We start from the raw sequence: 20,120 nt of genomic DNA, 5'->3' as shown, positions 1-20,120 counted from the left end.
CTCAGGATGTTTTTTGCTACTTTTTTTTCACTATTATTTCCTATTATCTTATATCTTAGGCCATCACAAGTTGATAACGACCACCCCCAACTCGGCCCCATTTGGTCTCAGGGGCCAAAAAAACACCCTTTTTGATCACGGATGAACTTCTCTTTTTGAGTTTTGCCATTTTTCAGGGCATTCAGCACATCATAGCGCACCTCTTCTGGCATAGCTGCTCCTGAACTCAAACTTGTCCAAGGGCTGAGAAGTCTCAAGCTGAAATGGGTTGATAAATGTCTGAAAAGCTTGTACTGTTTGCTGCACTTGCTCCTCAGACCGAGTGCTTTCACGTGGTCTGAGATCTCTTTGTTGCTTTTCTGTATGTTCGCCTCGGCCACTTGTCATTTCCCACATGGCATCTACACTGGCCCGGATCTACCATACGGGCAATCTGGGCACGTGCCCAAGGGCCCTTGGCGGAGAGGGGCCCGCCGTGATGGGAGTTGTTTTATTTTTATATAAAAATATAAAGGTGAATGAAAATATCTTATATTTATAAAGGTATATCTAGAGAGCCCCTCGCTCAATATTCCCCAAACTGTAATCGATCGTAGTGCTGGACGAGGCCTTTCGAACGATCCCATCCACGAGGTCCAACTCGCCCGAGTTATAGCCGTTCAAAGTCGGGGGTCCCAGCGAACGGCGATCCGGTAGGGTGTGTCCCAGAGGCCCGCCACTCTCACATTCGGGGAAGGGTCCCTGTGGGACCTCCTCACCCGAATTTGAGCTCTCTGGGTCTCCGCGTTGCCAAGATGAGAGTGATTATCTTCTGAGATCGTGATGTCACCAGTGGCCCGCTGGCGGCTGCCATTTTGCAGCGCGCCCTGTGGTTTTCGGCTAAAATCTCTGCGAAAATACCACCAAAAATTCTGAAATTCTGGTGCCTCCTTTGGAGGGTGTGGTTGTCAGGTAGGGAGTGGGGGAGTGGGGGGAGTGGAGTGAGCTCACCATCATGAGCTTCAGTGCCCAGGGGCCCCTGGGGGTACTAATCCAGCTTTGCTTCTACAAACTCTCCTTTGGCATGGGTAGTCAGGATATGACGCTCGCTTCATAATTACTGGTTATTCCACAGATCCCAGCAGAATATGTCCCAGACCCAGAGTTTGAATTTCTTCAAGCTGTATCTGTTGCCGGACACTTGCTTCACTGCGCTACTTCTGCAGAATATGCAATAACTGCCGAGCAAAACTGAAGAATCCATATGCTCACGTGTCTGTCTAATGGAGACATTTTCTGTTTGACACTTGCTTAAAGCACAGATAGCACTGCGGAAAAACATGCATCGACAGTTTTCATGATACCCACAATCAGAAGACAATTCATCAGGAATTGATTTTAAAACATCTTGCATACCACCACAATCAAACGTTTGTGTTTGAAGTTTTTTTTTTTCGTATCATGGATAGCAGTAAATGCACTCAGTGGATCAGCCTTAGAAGACAAAGGTATGAACTTGTCATGTACTGTCCCCTGGTAACCATGAAGGATGCAGTTTTCCAGAGTTGGCTGAGGTGGAGGCTTCTGCTTTGAAGAACTCCCAGTCTTCATCATATTTTTTTTTTTTTTTTTTTTTTTGACATGTTGACTGGTTTAGATATATTGTTGCATTACCCATCTGAAAATCAGTTTATTCATTACAACAATGAAATCATGTGTAGTATTCAATGTGCAAATATGCATTGAGATCCCATGTTTCATATTTCATTGAAGTCTACCCTCAAACACAGACTGATGATCTGATGACAACCATCATAAAATCTGTATATTTATAACAGTGACATATTACGCGCACGCACGCACACACTTCCACTCTCTAGCTAGTCTCCCACTCCTGATCTCACTATCTAGCTACATTTGGCTGGCTATGCTAGCTAACAATCTGACAAGTTAACTAGCTAATGTTATCAATCTAGAAGGATTGGTGGGCGCCTTACTTGTAGAAAAATATAGGACACCCAATCTCCCAATAGAATCAATATCTTTCTATAACCAGAAAAATAATCAACTTACCTCCAAATTGTCTTTGCTGAATAACTTCAGGATGTGAAATGAAGGGTTAGGGCAGGGGTGCCCAATCCTGCTCCTGCCGATCGACTGTCCTGCATAGTTCATCTCCAACCCTAATCAAACACACCTGAAGCAACCAATTAAGGTCTTCAGGATCACTTGAAAATTAAAGGCAGGTGTGTTTGATTAGGGTTGGAGATTAACTGTGCAGGACAGTCGATCGGCAGGAGCAGGATTGGGCACCCCTGGGTTAGGGTGTTGGTTGGTTAGTGTGTTTATGCATGTTACCTGGTTACCATTGTTTTATTGTACACACTACACTGACACCAGTCCACCTGGGGGCTTAATATTATTCACTTATAAGGTAATTCACTTCATATAGTATAGCAGTACATAAGTCAAGTCTCATGTCAACTCTTTATAAAAATATTGTTCATGTGCAAAAAATATGCTTAATCCCATATGGAATTGTAATGCTTGAAAGTTCTGTTTTCGGTTTACTTTAGACTGACATTTCAAAAGTAACGTTAAAAGGAAGTCTTTTTTAAATCTCTGATTTGCGTATAGTGACCACATGAAATTCTTATTCAGTATCGACACCAGAATGTTTGATAAATGTTGCATAATTTGTAGGCTTTACCTGTCCAGCATTCTTCTTGTACTGTCTTTGAAGTTTTTTCCTTGGCAGGTAGTATTACAGTATATGCTTCATTTTACAAGTATTTACCAAACTTAAAGGTTGATGCCCATTGACCTGCAAGTTTTCCATCACTGACCCTATAAAACTCTTATTTCAGCAGATAAAATTGTAATACTGCTGGATACTTTTTATAACTGTTCAATTTAAATCAAGTATTATTTTATAATAATTGCCAATTTAAATCGAATTGTTTCAACTCAATCTTAATGTACAATGATATTGTGGTTTTTTTTGGCTCATAGTCTCTTAGTATGCAACAAGCCATGGTTCAGTCATAAATTGCATATTATATTTCAAATTAATTATAGACTGTCAAAGATGAGCATTTTAGTGTGGAAAAGTTGCTTTGGAGTGTTTTTTTGTTGTTGTTGTTGTTGTTGTTTTTTAACCATTGCTGCCCGTGTATTCCCACTTTCCAGCTGCCTCTCTAGGTACTTGAACTCGTCTTCAGTGCCCAAGGTTGACACGTGGAACCCAGTTTCTGGTTTCACAATTTTCCCTATTCTTCGCAGTTCATCTTTGATTTCTAAAAGTTGTGTCAAAACCTTTTTTTGAAATCCTAAATGCAACAAAGGCATTGTGTTAATTTCAAGTACCATACAAAATAGCATCACAATACTGAGGTATGACAACTCCAATACATCAATAACAAAAAAATTGAATGAGAATTTTAACAAATCACTGCCTCCTCATCTATAGGGGACAACAAGGAAAAGAACTGTGGCCAGCTATCAACCAGAAGATAAAAGATAAAGTGGAGAATCTTTATTTACTCCCACGGTCATGATTCAGGAAAATTGCAAAAAATATTATAGTAACAATGTATTGATACTTACTTTTGTCTGTCATTGGAAACCTGTCTTGCTTTTCTGAAAAAAAAAAGAAAAAAAAAAAGAAAAAAAAACATGTAACCGATATGCCAAAAAAAACCAAACATGATTCTCATAATAAATTGGGAGAAAGAAGTTACAACGCCCCCTTAAATTTTCAAACATTGACACATTAAAAGTAATATGTTATTTAAGTTATTTTAACTGATGCTCCTTGACTGAGCTTAACGGGCATAAGCTCATCTCATAAGTATGTCCATACTAACCTCGGGGGTTTCTGACTTGAGGACTTCTGGATTGGTGCTCGGTACTTAATTGCAGCTTTCAGGACAAATATATTATTATTTGAACTATTCAGATCAGAATCTGACTACTCTGGCGAATCATGTCCATACTAACCTTGGGGGTTTCTGACTTGAGGACTTCTGGATTGGTGCTCTGTCCTGGAAGCTGCAATTAAGGCCCTGTTTACACGAGAACGCTCGCGGGTGAAAACGTACAAATATTTTATCAGATGTGCCTTTCGTTTAGACGGCGACGGCGTTTTTGGGGCTTAAAAACGCAAAAAAGTTAAACCACCCTCCAGAGTGGAAATCTTAAAGGGTAACTAAACCCTAAACCAACTTTTTTTAGTTAATGATCTGTAAGAATGGGGCTTTATTAGTGCTGTTCATTGATTCGAGTAACTTTTTTGACATTTGGGTATAAAGTGTTTTAATTTTACAATATATGGTGTAAAAACGTCTGAGTGCTGCCCTCTTAAGGTTGAACGGTGGCTACTGCAGTTGAATTTTCCTATTGGATGTTTGCGGTGGCAAGTGACGTAAGCGGTGGCAGGTGACGTAAGCAGGTTCCAGCTCACCACGCCCCTGGTATGAGCTAGCGTAGATTTATCTGTATTGTACATAGACTGTAAAAAATATGGACAAAGCGTCTGTGACGTCACCCATAGACTTTCTGAAGAACGGGTTTGAAGCCGTTTATGGGGGGTATGGGCGGCGCCATCTTGGAAAATCTTGGGAAACCCTAACCCCGCCCACCTTCTGACGCAGCGCGCGTCACTCAGCTCGCTCTGCTACTCCGGTTATCTCTGTGTATATTTTAGGCAACGAAATATGTTATAAAACACCATACTAACTCTTTTCGTTTTCATTTAAAGAAATCTTAAACATTATAGCCACACAAATGTGGTTCAGGCAACGCGTATTGATTATATTCACTGCACATAACGTTTGCCTATTTATAACAAAACGAAATATAAAACACAAACCTGTCTCTTTTCGTTTTAAATATAATATAAAAATATTAAACATTTTAATATGGTCCAGGCAATATGTGCATTTGTACTAAACAACAGATGTTGCAGTAAACAACATTACAGATCATCTTCGTTGTATTAAAATTTAAAATGACAAAACTCAACCCAGTCTCTTTTTGTTAAATTTCAGTTTTATCAATATTAGCTATTATAAAAGTATAAGTAAAAGGTAAAGTTACAAGAAGCTATACAAATAAAGCAAACAATTCAGTCAAACATAAAAAGTCATGCGCTCGATCTAGTCTAACCATACAACGGTACAAGTTAAATATAGCTTATAAAGTTATGAAACTTCCCCTCAGCCAAAACGATTGCCCAGGGAACAAATTATAGATTCACGAGACCAAAAATCGCCCGTTAGATATAGACAAGACGAATTATATCTCATGTTGTTTAACCACTACAGAGACGCCAGAGTCCGCGGCAAACCTCAAAACGTCTAGCCGATGAAAGGCTGCTCCAGGCGGGGTACATCGCGCCGAGCGCCCGGTCATCGCTGGATCTCACAACTGGATAAAATTTTCATAAATCTTTATAAATAAACCACAGATTTGAGCTTTAAACAACTACATTCTCGCCTGAAAAACTCTTAAAACTACATTTCATGATACAGAAACAGTAGTATTATATGTCAACTGTATTAAAAAATGGCGCTTCTTATGTTGTCATTCTCCGTGGCGCTGCCTTTCAGCTGTCAATCAAGCTGTCAATCAAAGTTAACCACGCCCTTATTGTCATACATTTTATATCTAAATACTATCTAAACTAACGAGTTAGAAAAAAATTCACTACCCTCGCCGTTGTCAGGCACTCGGAACCTATCGAAAAATCCAATAAAAGTCCATGGGACCAACCTGTAAAAACATGATTTTATGCTGTGAAAACGGACATTTTAACATGGGGGCTATGGACATTTGCTCCCTTTTGGGACCTTCCCCTAGCGGATTTTCGATGTATTGCAGTTTTTCGCACTTCCGGGTAGGCTTCATTTTTCAGATCAGAATGTTGCCCCTTGGTATTGTACAGTGGTCAGGAGGGTACGTAGGTGTAGTGTTGCTGCTTGCAACAGCACTGCTGGACTGCATAGCTTTCCAGCAGACTTGTAAATTAGGCGCCAGTGGTTGCATGCACTTGGCCTGGAAGACCGTGAGTGTGAAACCTGCATTTTACGCGTGATTGCTTCTCCAACGCAATAGAGGTGGAAATGGGCTTCTCCAAACAGCTCGCGCTGAAAAGCGACGCAGTGTCAAACGCTGCTCCTCCTGCATGGACTCCACCACCGCAGCGGCGTCTTGATGTGAGTGATCATATATATTTTAATCACAATTTATGGTTATAGCTAAAGTTAATCCTCTGGGGTCGACAAACGCGTCGGCGCATTTTGCTGAATTTTTTCACATAGCGGCAAAATATGAATATGCCTATAGAGAGCGCGTGCTATTGACATCAACTCGATAAAACTCATCAGATGCATGTACTTTACGTCGTCTTGCGACCCTGTGAGTCACTCTCCATTTTAGAGAGTCTGACAGCAGGACTCTCAGGTGCACGCCCCCCCCCCCCGCTCACGGTTCGTCCCCTCTATCTCCGCTGGGGTCTGCCCACTTTTCTAGCATTTTTCAAATATTGCCAGTGGGTGGAGTCGGGCTCTGACCAGGGGTTTAGTTACCCTTTAAAAACGCTCCACCGTCGCGTTTCCGTCTAAGCGGTAAAAACGCAAAAGTCTGCTGGACAGTGAAGGCACCGATCAGTGCTTCACATTGCCACCTAGCCGCCTGGAGTGCATACTACATTGAATTTCACACACTTTTGTGTCACCGTATGCACGCAGATTTCCCCCCCCCCCATAACGCTCGTCTAAACGCAGAATAAAAAGTGATCACTTTTGCGTTTTCTCTTCAGATCGTTTCTGTGTAAACGTAGCCTAAGTACCAATGTATTATTCAGATCAGAATCTGACTACTCTGGCAAATCATGTCCATACTAACCTTGGGGGTTTCTAACTTGAGGACTTCTGGATTGGCGCTCTGTCCTGGAAGCTGCAATTAAGTACCAATATATTATTATTTGAACTATTCAGATCAGAATCTGACTACTCAGGCAAAACATGTCCATACTAAACTTGGGGGTTTCTGACTTGAGGACTTCTGGATTGGCGCTCAGTCCTGTAAGCTGTAATGACATAAAAAAAAATTACTAGTGTACTATTTCACCACCCCCCCAAAAAAAAATAAAAAAAAAATCTGTTATGCTTTGTCCTGACTTATCAGTTTTGTTTTTTCCATTAACCTGGGGTTGAGGTGCGTATTGGTAAATCCAAAAAACGACCCCTGAACGCCTGCTTAGTCCCTGAAAAAAACATTTGAATTAGAAATACATCAAGATTGTATTGCATTCACCTAAGTAAAAATAAAGCTGCTCTGTTTTTGTGAATTAAAGAGAAGTCATTGATTTAGAAATACAGAGCTCTATTTTTCTGAAATAATGAGTTTTCGTTAATTTCTCAAGTGAATGCAATTTATCTCTACAGGTTTTTTATAGTCAACAAACAACAATAATCAAAGCACATCTTACTTTTTGGCGTTTCAATTCTAGTTGAGTCCATAGAGTGTGGAGTGCCTTTATAGTCACAGAAAGCATAATGTATTAAAATTGAAAACAGCTATGGATGAAATACCAGTATGCTACTTAGGGCTACTCTGAAGGTTTTTGTGACGTCTTGAACTGGTATTTAGTTATCTTGTTTGTACACTCATAACTACTTATACTTTGTATTGATTAAAGCATCATTATTAAATTTGAATATTTTTCTTTACTTTGTTCAATAATTGAAGAGAGGAGTTGTGGAGTTTGTTGACAACCTAAAAAAATAAATAATAAATAATTCAAATATATGGCCTGAGAGCTTTGTTGAACTCCTAACAGAGAACATTTAACTTTATATACAGTGCTCTGTCACCTTTCATTAATTTCTCCATTCATCCAATCAAGTGTTTAATATATCCATCCATGGTTAATTTAAAAACAATATTGCTAATATTTTTTTTCAGTACATGTATTTCTTGGGTTTATTGCAAGAAACACAGTCAGAAGTCATTTGTAAGTGGTCAATGCTTGTTTTGAAATTTAATTTATACTTCATATTTGATGAATTGAGAAATGAGTAGAAGGTAGCTGAGTGTAGCATATAAAGCTAACTGCACCCTGTTAATACTGCACAACATCATATAATAAACTGAATTTACAGTTAGGTCTGTCTACATTATATATCCTACTTGATTGTGTAGACATTTCGTGGTCATCCAATGGACTCAGAGCACCTAATGAAAGATTTCAATAAATAATTGTTTAATACTACACTATGGTTACACTTTGAATATTATGCAAGAAAGTTTAAACTTTAAAACAATTTTCTAGACAAGAAAATGTGAAAAAATGACTAATTTATATTTGCAACAAGTCTACTTACAAGGTTTTGTAGTAGGTGGAGTTGAAAAAAGGTCCTCAGAAAAGATTTCTGCTGGATCTAGCAAAATAAATAAGAAAAATCATATTAAAAGTTTTTTTTTTTTATAGTAAAATGCTTTACACAGAATGCCTAAAATTCACCCACTCAAAATAAGAGCATTTAAGCTTTTGTTTTTTATTGCTCTAGGACATACACTATTTACAATTATAAGGCAAGTGATTGAAGCAGCAATGCTCCACGAGCATTTCTTAGGGCAAACACAAATTAATGAAATGGCCAATATCCATAACCACTTAATTTACAAGTATGATTAATGACCTTACCCATTTTTGAATGGACCCTCTTCATCGGCTTACTCCCCTTCTTATTTTTTGGTACTAAAAAGAATAGTATTAGCATCAATAATTAATTTTAATTTGTAAAAATATATATAACCAAAAAAAAAATGTAATTAAAATTAGACTTCTGTGGACGTGGCCAAAATTATAAATATACTATGTAGCGTTTATACGCCCACGTATAAATCTAATGAATTATTATTCATAACGAATTATGATCAATAATTAATAATTTCATTATTTTCAGAATTTACTGTAGCAGAATCAATAGTATGATTAGTCTATCAGTTCATACAGAAAGCATAAACAGATATTAACTCTAGGAAATATAATATCTTCCTGGCCAAGAAAGAAGAATTTTCACATTTTTCTGGGTGGCTCAGGGAAAGTACAAACTATAACATGAAAGGTATATATTAAAATAATGTAAATGAGATGTAAACACTGATGTTTTTATCTAAATGTAGTATTTCTTACAGCAATCATATATTATGCAAAAGCATTCAATGGAACAGCCACAGAATTCTGACTGACAGCACAGAACATGGACTGTTATTGCTCGTGAAAAGTTCACATGCCACCTGATGATCTTTAATATAACAAATAAGGTGATTAAAATTTTAATGTTTACTAATTTGTTATATTACATAATATGTAATCAGCAGAAATGTAGTTAAAGAAAAACAAAATAATAACAGCACAACTACCTCGGCGGTTCTGTGGTGGTGGTGCTGGTGATGGGATCAAGGACTCTGATGAGCTAATATCTAAAAACAATTGTAATATGGCCATGGTATTAAATTAATTCTGAGATTTTGACCTGCATCAACAAAGTTGTAAAAGAAACTGAAAGGTGAAAATGGCACTTACCTTGGATGTAGCCTGCATAATCTTTCTTTTTCGGTGCACGTCTCAGTCCTTGAGACATAATGGCCTGTGGATTGGACAAATTTAAAGATTTATTAATAACCTTAATCAAATACAAGAATGATGAGACATGATTTTTTTTTAGATTCATCTGGCATACGAGTCAGTATTTTAATTGACGTCGGCAATATTCTCACCCATAAAAGTTAACTGACAAGACCGGACCAAGTTTCAGTTCATCTAAAAGACATGGAGAAGAGGGAATATGGCAAATCCCTGTGCATATGGTAAACACACAGCCTTCCTTTGCAGATGCTTTGCCTTTAAAAGCTTGCTCTTTGCTCTGCTAAGGTCATTGTCCATCACATATATGATGTTAATCAGCTTTGACTCACAAGGTAGATCAAACAGCTGCTTTGTGACCTTCGGGTCGATAACATCCACAACCAACATCCCATCTTGACGCTTTTCCCCCACAAACACAATTTGCTCAGTCTCCAATAGGAAGCAGTGATTTGGTGCCTTGGCTGATATAGAGTACAGTTTGCGCCTCCATTGCTTCATGTGTTCCTTTGTATTTGCTTTTTCGGCCAATCGTTTAGTGACCTGGGCGACTGGATTTTGCTATTTCTAACCATTTTTTTTATGGACTGCAGGTGGTTCTCAAATGGAAAGCAGGACAACTCATTCAAGGAGCATTTGAAGTTAAAAACTTCATCAGCAATGTATTTGATGGAGTGTATGTTGGGAAAGTTTCCCCATAGAGTTCAGAACAGGTATCTACAAAGTGTTCCAGCAGGTTTTGGGCATATCCTAGGTAGTGTTCTCTTCTGGCATCATCATCATCCAAGAGAATAGACATACCAATTGTTAATGACAGGAAGTGATGATAATGGTCCTGAGACAGAACATCCTGCAACACAAGTGGTCCTGTGTACAGCAGAAATTGCCGTAGTTCAGTTGCTTTCCAGCGATCAAGTTCGGTCAGAGATCTTGGCCGCCTGGCAAACTCTGCCGGCATTGCACCTTTCAGTTGTACCAACTTATTTTTGATTTTTTCACTCTGTTCTTTTTTCAACTTGCAAATAACTGGGCCTCGCAACAAAAAGGCAAGTAATCTTTTCACAGCTCCTAGAAAAATTAGGTGCATGTGGTCTAGAGGAAATTGTGTGACACATTTGATTCCATGTTGGGCTAGAGGTGTAGGTTCCTTCTGATGGTTTGGATACTGCAACTGACTGAATTTATCATCAGTGATTTTCTCACAAGACACTTTATTTAAGTGGACAACCCTTCCCTCAACTGATGTGGCCACTGACAAACAACGCTCACATCCATGCAATGCATTATGGCTTTTGATGCACTTCAGAAATGCTCTTGCTGGAGCATCACATATGAATGCTCGCAGAGTTACTTTGTGCACTGTGGTTTTGTGTGGGACACCATTTTCCATAAGCACCTGCAATTCTGCTATTAAATCACGAAGATAGTCATGAACAGGGTTGGGCTTGCTATTGCCATAATATAGAGCTACCAGAAATGGATCAAAAGTAGCAAATTTAGCTAGAATAGGCCAAAAATGTGTTTTACTGGACTTGAATATTGGCAGACCATCTATATTGATAGTAAGGTCTACAGTGCCTGTAAACCATGCGTTTTGTGAAAGGAACTGGAGAATACCCAGCTCTAAGCCATGGTATGTGTACTGGCCACCACATATGTTTTTAATTTTAAATCCAGAAGGGGTTTGTAGCAGTGTTCTGCTATCTTTTGGAAGTGTATGTCCATGTGTTCTCAAAATTCCTAGCAGCTTATTTAACGCAGCATGTGTCTGACTTGTTGTTGTTGCCCATTCAGCCAAATCATTGTGTAATGATGGTGTGTCATCGCAATCAGAATAATCAAACTCTGTATTAGAGTCACTAGAATCGGCAGTTTCCTTGTATCCATAATCTAAATTTTATGGATCCTCTTCAGCATCTACAATCAAAGAAGGACCCTCCTCAAATAAATGTCCTTGTGTGGATGGACCCTCCCCAGAAACATCTCCTTGCATTGATGTACCCTCCCCAGACACATCTCCTTGTAACTGTACATCCAAATCTAGATATTCATCCAAGTTGCTACTTGATGCAGCGAGAGCATTAACTCGATCTCTCAATCGACGCCATTCTCTTAGGTATTTGGGATCCTTAACTGTTGAATATGAAAATAAAATTAACATTATAATTGATTATGTAACAATGTTATCCCAAGACATGTCTGACTACTATCATAATGTGTTTTGAAACTGAAATACAGTATATTTTTAATTATCATTTTAATGAAGGTGAAAACAGATTTTATTTTCATTTCTACTTTAGTTCTTCCCTCAATTTTAAAGGGATAGTTCACTTTGAAATTAAATTTTGGTATGTTTTAGCTTACCTTAAGGGCATCCAAGATGTAGGTGTCTTTGTTTCCGCAGTAGTTTCAATTTTGATATTTTTAGGTCAAACTGTTCTTGTCTGTCAGTCAGTCATATAATGCAGGTCTATATGGTCACTACCTGAAGGCACTTCTACCCGTCATTGACAAAATGCGAAACCAGATGTTCGAATAGTTCGAATATAGGCTATGTGTTTTTTTTTTAGAGGGAATATTCGAACGTAATTTTTGAGCAATTTTGACAGCCCTAATGAGTGTTGCCTTGCGGGCTAGTGACCGACAACACAGAAACGAAGAGACAGCTAGCTGCCCTGCTGGAGTTACGTCGTATGCCGGTGGAGCTATGTGGCGACATATATAATACATGGTTTTATTTTAAAAAAGGAGCTTTACACACAACCTTATCAGAGCTAATGATAATGACCTGTATTGTTATACATTTATGTTGTCTTGATTTGGGTGTGTACAGTGGTTTTACATTTAAAAGGGTTGTAAATCTAGTTCAAGTCAATTTTAGCACACCATAGTCAACTTTTATCAGGTAATTTCACAACAAAAATGTGGCTAGTAAAAATGCTGTGTGGCTAGTAACTTTGGGAAACCACTAGCCACATTGGCTAGTGAGCAAAAAAGTTAATGTCAAGCCCATTTTTTTTTAACAGTGACGGGTCCCGAGGCAGGCGCATTTAACAGTGATAGGTCGAGTGGTAGCTGCCCCTAGTGGTGACGGGTTGATTGACAGCTCCCCCTGCCGCGCAGAGATTTTACCCCCTCTCAATAAATGAGTAAGTTACTGAATAGTATATTTCCCTACTAAAAGTATTACAAAACAAAAACATGTGGACGACCAATAGCTGGTTGTAAATAATATATTTAAAATTTACAATCATATTGATTGACATACAGATTCACTTTTATCCACTCGAGCAAAAACTATACTGACGTTTCTTATAGCATAAATTTCTTTATAACGGCGTCTGACAAAATACACAACATCTGTAACAGAAAATGAACAAAGTGACTACTGAAGAAAGAGGAAACCGTATACTTCTTTTTTTTCTGGCATTGTGAACTTTGACAGCTGTTCTGTTCCTTGCAGCCATTGTCAACTGGTTGTGCTTGTCTGGAGAGAACACCACAGTGTTGAGGTATTCATGTCGGTCTATTTGTAAGACAGCATTGAAGTACCGATTATTTCTTTTAGATATTTTTACAGGCGACACAGAATGGAAGTAGCCTATAACTGTCTCCCCAGGTTCATTCTTGTTAGCTTCTTTAGAATTCATCTGATCAAAGTGATGATCAGAGTCAGTGTGGATGTATCATTGAGTGCAGTTGGTGAATACAAGGACTCCTTATAAACCTAAAAATGAAGAGACAAATATCAGTGCAGCCAAATTAAGGTAATTGCTATAATGCATACCAAAACACACTCCAACATCTTTTATTATTTTTATTTTTAGTGATTTAGAACCATTTTCAATATTTAAATCAAATAAGGCTTTATTGCTAGTTGCTACATATCTGCTCTCGCTGGTGATGGTGGAGACTGATGTCAGGAAAACAATGTTAGTTGAAAACTAGAAATGGCCATTTTATTCTTAAAGTAAAAATTTGCTCTATTAAAATAATTGATTCTTTTTGTTAAAGACTTTGTCTATTTTTTCAGAGTGCGAACCATCTACAGTCTCTTCAATATTTAATTGGTTTTCACGCACCTGGACTTACAACTAGCCTTCCATCTGAGCGCAACAATATTACCTTGTCTTCAAAGTAAAAATGCAAAAAGATTTCTAATATGGGCAGTTTTATGGTTAGGGGCTAGAAAATGTCATTACCTTAGTATAAAAAACAATTACACTTATGGAATGTCCTCATGATAACATTGAATTATCATCATGAGGACATTCCATAAGTGTAATTGTTTTATGGAATGTCCTCATGATGATAACACTGAATCATCATAATGAGGACATTCCATAATTGTAATTGTTTTACATTCATTAAAAATATTCATTGAAAATCCTTCTTGAAAATTTGTAAAAACATGTGACATATGACTAAACAAACATGCACAATGTGCCTATATAAGACTTAAAGTGTGAAAAATTACAATGTTCCTAGGATTATAATGGCATAATTCTTGAAATTGCAATTAAACCTCCAGATAGCAACAGATGACCACTCATTGAATCATTCTACTCACTAAAATAGTTATTTTCATGGGTTCTCATTTGAAGTCAAATTTAAACTTTATAAAAACAACAACATTACAAATCAATTGTGATTACCATTTCAATTGTTCATTTTAGGTATACATTTTTCCAATAATATCACATTGATTGCAATGGGACCTGCAAATTGTGTTTTAAAGATGAATCCTGAATAATCATTTTCTTACTTATAATTTATTTCAAATATCAAAAAAAAAAAAAAAGTGTAAACACATTTAATGAAATTAACATGGAAAACATGCTTTAACGTACACTTTAAATAAAAGGTAGCCAATGAGTGGTAACCTGCTGCCACCTACAGATGAAATTAGTAATTTTCTCACAGTACTCATTAATTGTTATGGGTGAGGTGGTTGAGATCAAAGCACACGACATACCCTCATAAGGATTTTAACAGCAGAATCCACAAGGAAAAGCACCAAACTGCAAGAGAAGGCACTGGAAGAAACAGAGGGCTTAAATACACAGAGAACATATGAGGGAAACAAGACACAGCTGGGGCAAATTAACTCATTGACAGTAACCATAGCAACAAACAGTGAGAGAACAGAAACTGACTAACACAACACAGCTGAACCAAATTAACTAATGAAGATGGTGAACATGGAAGCGGGAAACAGAACAAAAGAAACACAGAATGGCGTCCAAAAACAAACATGACATGTAACACTAATATTGTGCTATAATTCATATTTACACTATGTAAAGTAACCATTATAACATGTACAATCACATTATTCAAAATCCATCCATTAAAGGTAGGGTAGGTAATCATTTTTCTAAAAAAAAAACATTCCAAATTTGTTTAAACTGTCTTTATATACCAATACATAATTAAAATGTAAGTACTCTGAAAAAGAAAATTTAAAAATCGAGTGACTGTAGACCTTTTAATCTGCAATAAACACAGCTCATTATTTCCATTCACTCCACCCCCTCCCTTCTGAGCTCCTTCCAAAGCCACGCCCCCAAAACACATAAACGCGCGACGCCAAACGCTCAGGCTGGAACAAGACGCATTTATTACCTGAGACGAGTGGAGAGGAAGGAGCGCAGTACATACAGTGACATCATGTCAGAATCACATGTAATAAAATACCTAACTTTATCACTAAGAATATAAACAAATAAGATTTATTTTAGTACTCACTATCAAGCTAGCATATCGATAATGGTAAAGTTTCATTCGGTAACGAGCTATATTTATAAGGCAAAACTAAAAACAGGTTGCATTGATACACGTTTTTCCATTACCATCAGTTACACTGTGATGAAGATGAATTTCGTGTAAGATTCATAACATATACGGTGTTTTGCATGTAAGAGTTTCCATGATGAAAACATTGTTGACTCTAATGAAGACTAACGTACACTCCGAGTCCGGAGACAAGTACCGCATCGTCGGTTCGAGGACAGGTCCGGGGTTGAGGGCGAAGCAGAGGAGGTCGTTCAAGAGTGCGGGCAGGGTCCGAGGAAGTAGTTTTTGCCTTGTTTGCCTTCGCTGACTGCATATGCAGGTGCTTTGAGCTGAATATTTCCGGGAACGGTGACATGTGATGAGTGCACGCAGGGCAGCGCGCGCAGTGGGGCTCGGGGCGGGCACGAGACATGAAGGCATCTGATTGGTTCTTTACATTCGCACCGAATGGCAGTGATTGGTCAGAGTTTTTACTGTCCTGCAGCTGCTACAGAGGTCTGATTTTTTTCATTCCTTTTTCTAAACACATAATGTATTGACTACTATCAGGATGGAAGGACCATTTCACCCAGTATAAAAAAAAGTGTTTCTGAACAGGATTACCTACCCTACCTTTAAGGTATTACTGTTGACAATTGTGCCACGTTGAGTAATTTGAATCCTAAAGGAGACTAGTAGTAAACATTTTGTTACCTATCATGTATTTCAAATGTCTATATCTACAACAGAATGTGTATGAGCATGTGTGTGTGTGTAGTCCTAGATTTAAGAAAAATTATATTTTCAATCAATAATCAATCAATAACAGTTTACAAAGACATATGTGAAATGCTTATAGACCATTAAAATATAGCCTATTTTCACAGTGACATATCCCAACTAGATAGTAAAGTTTGTAGACAAACTTTAAGTTGGCTTGAAAAAGATTAGCCAGAAAATTTGAAAAAGTTTTAAAATGTTCTAGCATGGTTTAACATGATTTACCATGTTTCTAGTATGGTTTACCACATTGCTAGCATGATTTACCATGGTTTGCCACGTAATTTAACATGATTTAGCATGTTTTAACATGACCATGGATTGATGGATGGATAGATCGATAGATAGATCATCAAGATTAGTTAGAAAGAAAGAAAGAAAGAAAGAAAGAATATTTAGAAAGTAAGAAAGAAAGAAGGAAAGATTAGTGTGGCAAAATACACTCAAAAGCCTATAAATCCTAAACGAAAACTCAGAACTTCACAAACTTGGTGAGCAAATGTGACATAACATCTTATATATAACCGCTATAACTGTTAAAAAGCTTAAAAAACATGTATTTCCTATTGGCTGTAAATGGTCTTTTCCATCTCTGATGTCAGTGGTTAAATGCTTGTTAAAGCTACACTGTAATTTTTTTAAGTTGATTCTTAGCAAAAAACACTTTGTTCTTTCAAAATCATATGTGCTCATTAATGTGTAATTACTTCTACCAACTAATCAAGTATTCTCGTAAGCGTAGAATCTGCCATTTAGAATACATACGAGCGAGTCGCTCGAATGGTGGCAGCCATGTTGCGCCTCCATCTTGAAAATACACTAGCCAAAGAGGGACATACCTGGAAATTCAAGCTTCGCCTTTCGCGTTTTTACACAGTGGCACCGTGACGAATACAAGGGGAAGATTACTCGCGACTGCCGGCAGATTTGAAATAATACGGCCACCGTAGGAGTTAAAACGCCCTCGGAATGGGAGGGGCTAGAAAGTAATATTCAGTTGGTAGTCATAAACAATTTCACCGCTAGATGGGAGAAAATCCTACACAGTGTAGCTTTAAATAAAACTTAATGTATTTTTATGCATTTGTGCTTAAAGGCCTTAAATGCTTGAACCCCGATAAATGCTGCTCACAGCTTTAATTTGATTTATTATTATTAATGCAAAGGGGTGGTGGTGGCGCAATGGATAAGACACATGCCTTTGGTGTGAGAGACCCGGGTTCGAATCCACTGTGAGACACCAATGTGTCCCTGAGCAAGACACTTAACCCCTAGTTGCTCCAGAGGCGTGCGACCTCTGACATGTATAGCAATTGTAAGTCGCTTTGGATAAAAAGCGTCAGCTAAATGAATAAATGTAAATGTAAAGAGATTTGTCTAGTTCTAAAACTCTGTTACAACATATCGTTGTTTTTTTTTCTTACATTTTTTCTTACATTTATTAAATAAAATGATTACCATGCATTTCCATTTCACACTAAGGAACAAATAGTATTCAACAGAATGACTGAATTTACATTTGTATAATAATTCCAAATCCAATCGTAATTTCAAAAGCAGTTGTGTAAAAAAAAAAAAAAAAAAAAAAAAACTTTATGGGGTTCCCTGTACAGAAAAAGTTTTAAAAAATATGGTTGTAAGCAAGGTGCAATTTGCCAGGGGGGACGGGGATTTCCTCCTGGTATAAGTATCCCTGCTGCTTCTGCTGAATTATTTTCAGCTCAGTCACAATAAGAAATATGTCTAAAGCTTTAAATGTCTAAATATTTAATATCTGATTATGTAATCGAAACCGACAGACACTTTGAGCATTAAACACATAATTTCCTGCTTTCTGAAGACTTTTTCTGCACCAATTTATGGTGGAAATGTCTGTATTTACTATATGAAGGGTAACAAAATTAAGTTGGCAGGTGACAATTCAAAATATAAAAATATAACAGAATTTAATGCAGTAGCCTAATCAGCAGCTCGTTGTTTTAGCTTAAGTTACTTTTTTGGACAATGCACATTTGTTTCTTCTATATTTCAGTTGATTGGTCGGTTCACGAAAACTGACATTGACAAGCTACTTTCGGCACAAGGCTACTTGAAAGGCACCCGAGCCTCTCTTCTCCCTGCTCTCTCTCCGCCGACAGAGTTTAGCAGGCAGGCGAGAACGGGAACAGGTGAGTATCACATAGTGCCCAGTAACCTGATTTGGAGAGGGCAGAGGAGAGTACCGGCAGCTTGGGAGAAGTGCCATATGGCAAGAAAAGAGTAAAAATGTCGAGGTGCTGGTACTGCCTATGGGTGCATACCGGCCCACTTCAAGCACTGAATACATCTGAAGTCATTGCGTTCGCGGTCTCAAACTGTTCCGTCAAAATTGTAGCCTACCATAGTGGCTGATGGCGGAGAAGTGCAGCCATCCTGTCAGTCATGCGATGCGCAGCATGGTTCATTAGGAAAACATGTTAATATAAGTCTGTTTATCGTTTTAATGTAGCCTAAATAATAGTAGCCTACTAATTACAATGAAAAATACATTATTTGCGATACTACAAAATAATGGTTGTTGATAAATAAATTTGTGACCCCCACAGATGCATGATTTTAGTGCTTCCATGGGACCTCAGACCCTCCTTATGGGAGCTGAGCTCCCACTGGCCCCCACGTAACCTGAACCCTGGTTACTGGGTTCCACAATATTGAGACCATGTTCAAATTGACTGTTCTCCAGTGCATGCTTAAAACAGGGACTTAACAAATCCCAAATAGGCCTATAGCCTATTCTCAATTCAATAATAATTTTAGACTGGTATTAGGCTATCATTTGTATCCAAAAATGTGGCCGATTCCATGTAGTAAAATAAGCAGTCTTTGTAATCTGTAGGCCCATGTTTGTCATTTATAGGCTAGGCTATCTAGAGGCAAATTCACGGATGGCGGGTGAATTGTTGCGAACAATGGATTACAGTGTTGAATTATTTGAAGAAATGTATTTCTTTGCTTTGGTAATATTGTTTTACATTCATGCCAATAAAGCTAGACTGAATACTGAATAACTGTCATATTAGCAGACACTTTATCACAACTCACAGGTCTGTGTCTTTTGTTGTTGAAAACATCTGCTTTAAAAAAAAATAGACAAACGGAGGGCGCCTGCTCTGGCATTGTTTGAGGGTGAGCCTACAAACACGCAGGAGACAGGGAAATGGAGATCGTGTGGGTAGCCTACATGAGACCATCAGAAAGGGGAGACACCGCTGGTAGTAGCCTACCACCAGTTGGTCCAGGGGCTTCGTCTTAATGATGGTCGGTTCAAGGCTTATTTTAGGATGAGTCGGATAGTTGCAGTCTCCAGACAATCCAAGCAACTGTGACCCTCCATCAGCACAACTGAGGGCCTGTCTCTCCATTCATTCGATTGGACAATGGAAAAAAATGCAAATGATGTCGGGCGCTTTTCTGGCCAAAGTTGAATTTTTTCAACTCCGTGCGCTCAGAGCGCTCCTTCAAAAACGCAAGGCGCAGCAGGCGGCCAAAACGCTAGGCGCCCAGGGCGCTTAAACAGCGCGCACAAGCTCACTGCAAAAAACGCGTTCTGTCTGATCCGGGCCAAATGAACCGAAATACAGATGTGAAAGCACGAACCTCTATGGACTCTAACCGAACCAGCACAGGATGATACAAAGTCTGGAAATGGAAATGTCCTTTGATTTTTAGGCGGGGACAACAAACATCCTAATTTCTACCTGTAGCCTATCATCATGGAGCTCCGTCGGGTTCATGTTGGTGGTGGTCCGCAGACTTTAGAGGGCCACGCATATAAATGTAGCGGGTATTAAATAATGCAGCCATTTCAAGGAAGGAACATTGCATCAGACAGCCTTATCACAGATCACCATGACCTGTTTGCAGTTCTCATACAAATTGGACCAGTGAAGTT

General features: G+C 38.3%; 1 protein-coding gene across 1 annotated transcript in view; it reads right to left on the bottom strand.

Annotated features, from left to right (window-relative positions):
• The window catches only part of LOC309497634 (uncharacterized protein), a 141,478-nt gene that overhangs the window by 72,669 nt on the left and 48,689 nt on the right, over positions 1 to 20,120 (bottom strand). The gene's annotated exons all lie outside the window — the stretch shown is intronic.

The sequence above is a fragment of the Leuciscus leuciscus genome (assembly GCF_965113295.1).
Source record: "Leuciscus leuciscus genome assembly, chromosome: 4".
NCBI lineage: Eukaryota > Metazoa > Chordata > Actinopteri > Cypriniformes > Leuciscidae > Leuciscus > Leuciscus leuciscus.
Note: the sequence above shows the minus strand (reverse complement) of the source record. Positions and strands in the feature narration are given on the sequence as shown.